The sequence below is a fragment of the Papio anubis genome, chromosome 6 (genome assembly GCF_008728515.1).
Source record: "Papio anubis isolate 15944 chromosome 6, Panubis1.0, whole genome shotgun sequence".
NCBI classification, from domain to species: domain Eukaryota; kingdom Metazoa; phylum Chordata; class Mammalia; order Primates; family Cercopithecidae; genus Papio; species Papio anubis.
Genome location: NC_044981.1, coordinates 149,145,535 through 149,154,884, shown reverse-complemented (window position 1 = coordinate 149,154,884; position 9,350 = coordinate 149,145,535). Strand labels below are relative to the sequence as shown.

At 43.3% G+C, this 9,350-nt stretch overlaps 1 long non-coding RNA gene across 1 annotated transcript; it reads left to right on the top strand.

The window, feature by feature from the left end:
* Positions 1-74: 74 nt before the first annotated feature.
* LOC103884097 lies at positions 75-4,153 on the top strand. The gene is made up of 4 exons (XR_004184436.1): positions 75-181; positions 1,668-1,812; positions 3,238-3,459; positions 3,938-4,153. It is a non-coding gene; the product is annotated as an uncharacterized LOC103884097 (long non-coding RNA).
* The last annotated feature ends 5,197 nt before the right edge of the window (positions 4,154-9,350 follow it).

Below are 9,350 nucleotides of genomic sequence, written 5' to 3'. Positions count from 1 at the left end.
TAAAATGTTGGTATAGTGATCACCCCAGGGTTAAGCAACCATGACTGGTGAAAAGGAAAAACGTTATGAACCTGGCTGTTCAGAGCCACCTGAGGAAGCTTGTAGGAGAAGGTGTCAGTTTACAGAGAAAGGGGAGGCCTGGGCAGATGATACAAGAGGTGCCCATTACATCCCTCTAGAGGTGAGCTGTCTAAAATGGTAGGCACTGGCCACATGTAGTTACTTAATTGTAAATGTAAACTTCTTAAAATTTCCTTGGACGCATTAGCCTCATCTCAAGTGCTCAATAGCCACATGTGGCCAGTGGCTACTGTATTGAGCAGTAAAGATATAGAACACTTCCCTCATTGCAGACATAGTGAACATCTCTCCTCTAGAGTTATTTTTGGTTCTACCAGCAAAAGCCCAAGTGTTCCAGCTAGAGAAACAGCAAATTTCGGGCCGGGCGCGGTGGCTCAAGCCTGTAATCCCAGCACTTTGGGAGGCCGAGATGGGCGGATCACGAGGTCAGGAGATCGAGACCATCCTGGCTAACACGGTGAAACCCCGTCTCTACTAAAAAATACAAAAAATTAGCCGGGCGAGGTGGCAGGCGCCTGTAATCCCAGCTACTCGGGAGGCTGAGGCAGGAGAATGGCGTAAACCCGGGAGGCAGAGCTTGCAGTGAGCTGAGATCCGGCCACTGCACTCCAGCCTGGGCGACAGAGCGAGACTCTGTCTCAAAAAAAAAAAAAAAGAAACAGCAAATTTCTTTGGGACATGAACAACTAGAAAACATCTCACCTTGTCCTCCAATAACTTGGAAAGAATGTTTTTGTTTGGAGACCCCAGAACTGGTTCTTGTTTTTTGTTTGTTTGTTTTGTTTTGTTTTTGAGACAGGGTCTTGCTCTGTCACCTAAGCTGGAGTGCAGTGGCATGATCTTGGCTCACTGCAACCTCCGCCTCCTGGATTCAAGGGATTCTCATACCTCAGCCTCCTGAGTAGCTAGGACTACAGGTGCACACCACCACACCGAGCTAATTTGTGTGTTTTTAGTAGGGATGGGGTTTTGCCATGTTGGCCAGACTGGTGTCGATCCCCTCGAGACTGGCCAGACTCACTCGACCTCAAGTGATCCACCCACCTCGGCCTCCCAAAGTGCTGGGATTACATAGGCATGAGCCATCACACTTGGCCTGGTTCTTGATTATATCCCATTTGAACACTGAGCAAAGCCTCCTAATTTCATTATGCCTGAATTCTTAGACTACCTTACCCCCAAATTTCAAAGATAATTGATTCCATCATCCATCTCATCTTCGTTATGCCAGGCTACCAGACAAATGTAATTCCTTTTAGTTAACTGTTTTGTCCAGTTTCCATAATATTCTGTTTCTTCTTCTGCTGGTTTCCTTCTCAGTCCTGTTTATTATGCCTTATCAGGACTTTACATGGCAGAGATGGCTAGCTGTCCCCTAAAATTCAGCATCCCCTTTCACAGTGTAGATATGTCAGTTGAATTTGGCTGCCCAGCCAGGAACCGCATCTTCCAGTCCTTCCTGCATCCAGATTATGCCATGTGATTAGTTTTCATCAATGAAATGAGAAAGAGATTTATGTCACCTCCCAGATTGGTTTTTTTAAAAGCATCATTGTTTTCTCTGCTCTCTTCCCCTATCTGAATAGGAAGGATTCTCTAGCTTTAGGGGAAGTCAGAGCCACGAGATGGAAGGAGCTTGGATCTCCGAACTGTTCCATGGAGAAAGGCTGCAGTCAATGAAGAGCACCTGCAGTGGACTCTGAACCTGGGGGTGACGACAACCACTGAAATGTGAGGGCTTATTCGTGAGCGTTTGTCTAGCATTACCCTAGCTGATACCTAATTGATTTCCTTACATCCTCAAACTTCTTGCCTTAAATTTCTTCTCCTGCCTCTCCCCCAGCAGTCCAGTTCCCCTCAAGCTTCTGGAAGCGAGGCTGCTGATTCTTCCACAGCAGCCTAGACACCAGGGAGGCTGAGAGATGCTACTGGTGTTTTCTTTTCTTTTTTCTTTCTTTTTGAGATGGTGTCTCGCTCTGTCGCCCATGCTGGAGTGCAGTGGCACAATCTTGACTCACTGCAACTTCAGCCTCCCAGGCTCAAGCGATTCTCTTGCCTTGGCCTCCCGAGTAGCTGGGATTACAGGTGTGTGCCACACCCGGCTAATTTTTGTATTTTTAGTAGAGATGGGGTTTCACCATGTTGTCCAGGCTGGTCTCGAACTGCTGACCTCAGGTGATCCGTCCATCTTGGCCTCTCAAACTACTGGGTGTGAGCCACCACGCCTGGCCGGTATTGGCATTTTCTTAACTCCTAGTTGCATTGTTCAGACCACTTCACATGTGAAATTAATGCCATCCAACTTTTTTTTGTAGTCGGTGTTCCACACACAGATTGGCATTGACATTGTTAAATAGTCTGCCTGTGCTCAGGGAGAGAATTTGAGGACAAAAGGGAATATTGGCATCAGTGTCTATGGCAACCTAAAGAAATGTATATGAATTTGCGTATACATCAAGCTCTCTACTTACCATGAGGAAAAACATGAATTCTCTCCCAGTCTGGTCTCTCTTATTAGTCTCACTCTTCTTTCCCCCATCCACCAACTGCCTCATCTGTCCCATTTCCATGGGGTGTGTGGGCAGCTGAGGGAGATCCAGCATAAGACATCAGTGCTGAAAAGCCTAGCCTGGAAAAAGCAAAGGCCAAATGAGACTCCGTCACAGAATTTCTAACACATATATCCAAGGTGCAATGACCAATTTGTCAGACCTTTAGATTACATGATAATTTACTGATGATTCACTTTAGAGATGTGAAAATAAAAGTACTTTTATATTTTTGTTTTTCTGAAAATGGTCCCAAAGTTCAATGATTTTCTCGCATATCTCAAATATTACAATGTCATCGGTGATTTAAGGCCAGCACATTTTTGCAGGATATCTGAAAAGAACTTACTTTTCCATAAAGCCCTCTAAGCTGCTTTGCCGCTTATTAGATTTATAGCTGATTCTTTCGAAGTTGTCTGTGACCTTGACCTACAGACAACAATAGCAAAATACAAATTTTGTGGAAGGCAGTAGCACTGTCTTTCTTGGATAAAGTCTGCATCTCCTACCAAGAAAAATTCTAAGAGGTGTTGCCAAGCTAATGCACATGGTTAAAGTAACTGCCTCACTGCCCCTTTTCTTTCTTTCTTTTGATTTTTTGTTCTAGGTTTACTGCACTTGCCTCTAGCAAGTTATGGCATTCTGTGCCACTCAAGTCCTCTATCTGTTGCAAAAATGTGCATCCCAAGATGGTGCTCTTGAGCTGTGGTGGAACATCTTCAGACAGCCACTATGGGACCCACAATGAAGCAATTGAGAAAAAGGACACCCCTAAAGAACCACCAGGGTGCAGCATTCCTGAGTGGCAGAAGCCATGCAGGAAATCGCGGTATGTACAGCTGGCACTTTGAAGAACAATGAATTCCTTCAAGGCTCTATGCAGGCATTTCAAACAGTGGCTACCAGACAGGCTTGGCATAGCTTAGACTCAGTTAAAGCTAGAATTATTTTATTTCTGGGTAGGTAACTGAGAGAAGCAGGAATTGTGCATTTATCTCAGTATGGTTTTATTTTTAAAGAATGAAACAGCAACAAATAGAAACAACTGCTGTAACAGCAAAGAGCATAGTTTCTTCTAAAATAAAGATTATATTAGAACACTGCAAATGGGGACACATTGTCTGACAAGAGGTCAGAATATCAGAAAATGGAAGTGTCTTACTTAATTAAATAACCCTGAAGTAATTTAATTTCATGGGTAAGTGAGACTTTTAAAAAGGGCTAAACAAAAGCCAAATCCCTAAGTAGAAATATGTAGCCCGATCACCTGCAAAATTGTTACAGATCTTTGTGTTTTATTTTCACAGATGCTGCACCTTAGTCCAGGGATTTTTAAAGTGTGGTTCCTGAAAGAGCTGTCTCAGAGTCATCCGTGTTGATGGTGTAACATAAAGATTTTCGGGCCTCAAGACTGAAGTAGGACAAGGAATTTGAATTTTTAAGCAGCTCACCTGACTTGTCTGTCCTCTAATATCTGAGAACACCTGACTTCTGCTCTTTCAGTAAAGGCAACAATGGTTTTATGAGCACTGTCGTCACATCTCTCCACTCTAGGGATCCTTCTCATTTCTCCCAGACCAGGTCACCCACAGCTGCTGCTTCTAACTGCTGGCTTCCAGCCTGCTGTCTGCCAGCTGGCTCTACCCTCTCCTATAACACAGCAGACAGTAGCTGTGATCTCCTGTGTGCTCACCCTCCGCTCCCTTGGGTCCATGTTTTGGTCCTGCACTTAAATTTTACAAGCATGCTCTCTTTCTCTTAAGGTAAGCAACCATTTTAAATCTCAGCAGTAAACAAAACAAAAAATCACCAGGAAACTATATCAAATCAGGTTTTTTTGTTTTTTGTTTTTTGTTTTTGTTTTTTGTGTGTTTTTTTTATTGTTGTTTGTTTGTTTTTGAGATGGAGTCTTGCTGTGTCACCCAGGATGGAGTGCAGTGGAGCGATCTTGGCTCACTGCAACCTCTGCCGCCCAGATTCAAGCGATTCTCCTCTCTCAGCCTCCTGAGTAAGCTGGGATTACAGGCGCCCACCACTAGGCCTGGCTAATTTTTGTATTTTTTTTTTTTTTTTTTGAGACGGAGTCTTGCTCTGTCGCCCAGGCTGGAGTGCTGTGGCCGGATCTCAGCTCACTGCAAGCTCTGCCTCCCGGGTTCCCGCCATTCTCCTGCCTCAGCCTCCCGAGTAGCTGGGACTACAGGCGCCTGCCACCTCGCCCGGCTAGTTTTTTGTATTTTTTAGTAGAGACGGGGTTTCACCGTGTTCGCCAGGATGGTCTCGATCTCCTGACCTCGTGATCCGCCCGTCTCGGCCTCCCAAAGTGCTGGGATTACAGGCTTGAGCCACCGCGCCCGGCCTAATTTTTGTATTTTTAGTAGAGATGGGGTTTCACCATATTGGCTAAGCTGGTCTCGAACTCCTGACCTCAAGTGATCCGCCCACCTCGGCCTCCCAAAGTGCTGGGATTATAGGCATGAGCCACCACGCCTGGCATCAAAGCAAGTTTTAACCAGCCTTTTTGTCCACTGATAACATAAAGGAGGTCAGCAGCAGCTAAGTCCTGTGCCGGTAGAGCTTTCTTGTCCTTTCACACTGCAAGATAAATAATCACTTAGCTAAGAGGCCAATTTTACCTTTTTAAAAAAAAAATTTAAATGAGGCCGGGTGCAGTGGCTGACTCCTGTAATCCCGGCCTTGGGAGGCCGAGGCGGGTAGATCACTTGAGGTCAGGAGTTCAAGACTAGCCTGGCCAACATGGTGAAACCCCATCTCTATTAAAAATACAAAAAAATTAGCGAGGTATGGTGGCAGGCACCTGTAATCCCAGCTACTTGGGAGACTGAGGCAAGAGAATCCCTTGAACCAGGGAGATGGAGGCTGCAGTGAGCCAAGAGTACACCACTGCACTCCAGCCTGGGCAACAGAGCTGGACTCTGTCTCAAAAAAAAATTTTTTTTAAATGAGAGCTATATCTTATTAACAAAATTAAACTATGTTTGTTTTTGGAGTTTTATTTTTGTAGCATTTACAGAAATCTGTTAAGAGCTTCTTAATTATAAAAATGAGTTAATAACATATTTCTCAAATTGACTTATCAATTCATTGTCATTGTGGATGAAATTACTTTATAATCAATTACCAGAAAGAAACCTGATTTGATTTCAGCTCACCCCCAATATTCAAGGCACTTGGATTTTTGGTCTCCGCCCATTTATTATGTGGTCTACTAAAAATAGACCACATCCTAGGAGTTAGGATTCCAAGAACAGTTTCCACTTATTACTCACTTCTTGATATTTATGGAACTAGTCATTTCGCAAATATGAGCTCTACTCTCCAATCTTTAGAAGAAAAAAGAAAATAACAATAACAACAATAGAATTTCATTCTCTCCAGAGAATTAGCAATGAAACGAGAGTGGAAAGAAAGCAAATGGGAATGTTAGAATTGGGGAAAATGTAATGCAAAGCCAAATGTGAATAGGAATTGCAGTTGACAAGAGGGGAAAAGAGGGTGCGGAGGACAAATATACCAACAGAAAACATGTAAAGTCAATAGCATGCAACCTTTTAAAAAATAAATGTTTTAAGTTCATTTTGATAGTGGATAGGACAAGAATATTGGCACATTATGAAAAAAGACATGACAAGACTATGAATAAATTTTAATGAAAATATATAAGTGGATTACCCTCTATTATAACACCAGAGGCCACAAAACTATAGGAAGCAAATTCTTCACTAGAAAATATTCTTCACAGTCTCTTTTAATCATGATGTATACATCTTCATTCTACATTAACTTTCATACACAGAAACAAATTAGAATGACATTCATTTCTATACTTACAACCTGACATCCTTAGATATGTGAATCTTATGCCAACTTAGAGCAAAAATCAAAATTGTAAGATTATAGTGTAAGAAAAACCATGGCTTGTAATCGCAGCACTTTGGGAGGCTGAGGCAGGCAAATCATGAGGTCAGGAGTTTGCGACCAGCCTGGGCAACATGGTGAAACCCTGTCTCTAGTAAAATACAAAAAAATAAGCCGAGTGTGGTGGTCTGCGCCTGTAGTCCCAGCTACTCGGGAGGCTGAGGCAGGAGAATTGCTTGAACCTAGGAGGCGGAGGTTGCAGTGAGCCGAGATTGCGCCACTGCACTCCAGCCTGGGCAACACAGTGAGACTCCATCTCAAAAAAGAAAAGAAAAGACCATGAGGAGAAGACCAAATCAAGTTGTAGAGACTTCTGGTGTGGATGTGCAGACACGGTTTAATCCATAGTCTATGGTAATCACCATCTGTAAGTGGAGACCCCAGCCTACTTGACTTGGTGGTAGACATTCTTTCCACGGGCAGCAGCTTTCATTTCTTTTTCCTGGAAATTTTATCTTTCTTTTCTGTTATAGAGTAAAATGGAAGCCTGCTAGCAGAACACATCTATCCACATGACTCTGATATAGTAACCTGCATTTCCCAGCTTATACCAGCTTCCTTTATGGGAGTTATTTTTCATTGCATTCCAAAGACAAAAGACCTTCGGTGATAATCAGTAAAGATCCTAAGTTGGTGGCTGACAGTTTTCTACGGAACATGCAGTTCTGACTCCAATAAGCCACAAGGCAGTTCAAATAAAACACTTGGCTGCCCTTTGGGAAGGACCTGGTGGGCACATCTTTCTCTTTTCCTTCACATCTCATTGCCTGTTGTCACTCATGGAATATGTGCATGGCAGGATCAAGACACCACCGTCTGGTGTTCCTGCTGGCAGGGAAAATGTTGGATTTGAACCTAGATTCCCAATTTATGTTATTTTACACCCCTCTACCATTATCTCCATTTTATTACCTGGGGGGAAAGTCGTGTTCACTAAGGAGGAGGTGGTTATTGCAACTATTTGAATCTTATCTGGGGCCATTAGGAATTCATCCATCTGTCAAACCTGTGGAAGGAAGGAATATGAATGGAGTACCAGTTCTGATGGTGAAGGGTGCCTTAGAACAGATGTTTGAGTTAACAAGTCTTTTCAGTGGTGTAACACATACCAGGGTAGCACTGGTACCAAATGAGAATGGGGCTTTGTCTTTGTAGCCTTTTTTCCCTTGTGGCTTGTTGCAGTGGTTTGAACGGCATGGTTTTTTATTTATTTTTATTTTTTTAAAGAGAATTTAGCAATTTGTGGAATTTTTCTAGAATTGAATACTTTGATAATAACTCATTTACTGAAGGAAAGTTCCATTGTGAGATTTTGCTTTGTTTTTTGTTTTCATTTTTTTAAAGAAAGCACAGCAGCATCAGTTTATTATTGTACTCTATTTTAGGGCTACTCCCACTTTAGACATTCTTTGTGAGGTGTCATGCTCTCTCTCTCTTCCTCTCTCTCGGGTGTGAGGGAGGCTTTGCAATATGTTCCTGTAAGAGTTCTCAAAAGTGAGAAATGAGATTTTCAATCTTCTCATTCAAACAGTAACTGCCTGAAAAGCCAAGAAGTGGAGTGACGGGTGGTGTTGAAGGTGACAGATTGATGAAGATAAGGAGAAATGAATTTGGAAATGCAGGGAGGAGCAAACCAATGAAGAGTTGTAAAAACCAGAAAAGCAATTCTGAATTAGATTTAGAAGTGGGAGAATGACAAGGTTAAGTTTTCTATAGGGAGAAAGTTGTTAGGTTGCCTTGTTTGAGACAGCCTGGAATTTTTGAAAAGTGGAAATTAAAAAAAAAACTAGAGCAGTGTGATCATTCACAAGAGGCAGGAGTTGATGGTAGGGGTATCTGCAGAGGCAAGCCTTGGGCAACTTCTTTGGGGGTGGTTACTTAATTCTTTGCCATGGTTTGGTCAAAACAGTGTATTAGTTTGTTTTCACACTGCTGATAAAGGCATCCCTGAGACTGGGTAATTTATAAAGATAAAGAAGTTTAATGGACTCACTGTTCCACGTGGCTGGAGAGGCCTCACAATCATGGCCGTAGGTGAGAGGCACATCTTACATGGTGGCAGACAAGAACTTGTGCAGGAAAACTCCGCGTTATAAAACCATCAGGTCGGCCGGGCGCGGTGGCTCAAGCCTGTAATCCCAGCACTTTGGGAGGCCGAGATGGGCGGATCACGAGGTCAGGAGATCGAGACCATCCTGGTGAACACAGTGAAACCCTGTCTCTACTAAAAAAAAAAAATACAAAAAACTAGCTGGTCGAGGTGGCGGGTGCCTGTAGTCCCAGCTACTTGGGAGGCTGAGGCAGGAGAATGGTGTAAACCCGGGAGGCGGAGCTTGCAGTGAGCCGAGATGCTGCCCCTGGGCGCAAGCCTGGGCCCCAGCTCCAAACTACGTCAAAACAAAAAAAAAAAAAACCATCAGGTCTTGTGAGACTTATTCACTATCATGAGAACAATGTAGGAAAGACCTGCCCCCATGATTCAATTACCTCCCACCAGGTCCCTCCCATGACACATGGGAATTGTGGGAGTTTCAATTCAAGATGAGATCAGAGTGGGGACACAGCCAAAGCATATCAAACAGGTTGTTTGTTTATAGAGAATTAACTGCACATCAAATATGTGAGTCAGACTTAAAGTCATAGAGAACTGAGCACAGGAACCCCTGCATGAGGCTCCGATTTGGAAAGCTCTCTTGCTCCTGGCCTTCTCATATCATATATAGTTACTTCATCATTACTTTTAGCTCTGTGGCTTGCACTAAGTATCTTGGTCTCTGTTGCTTC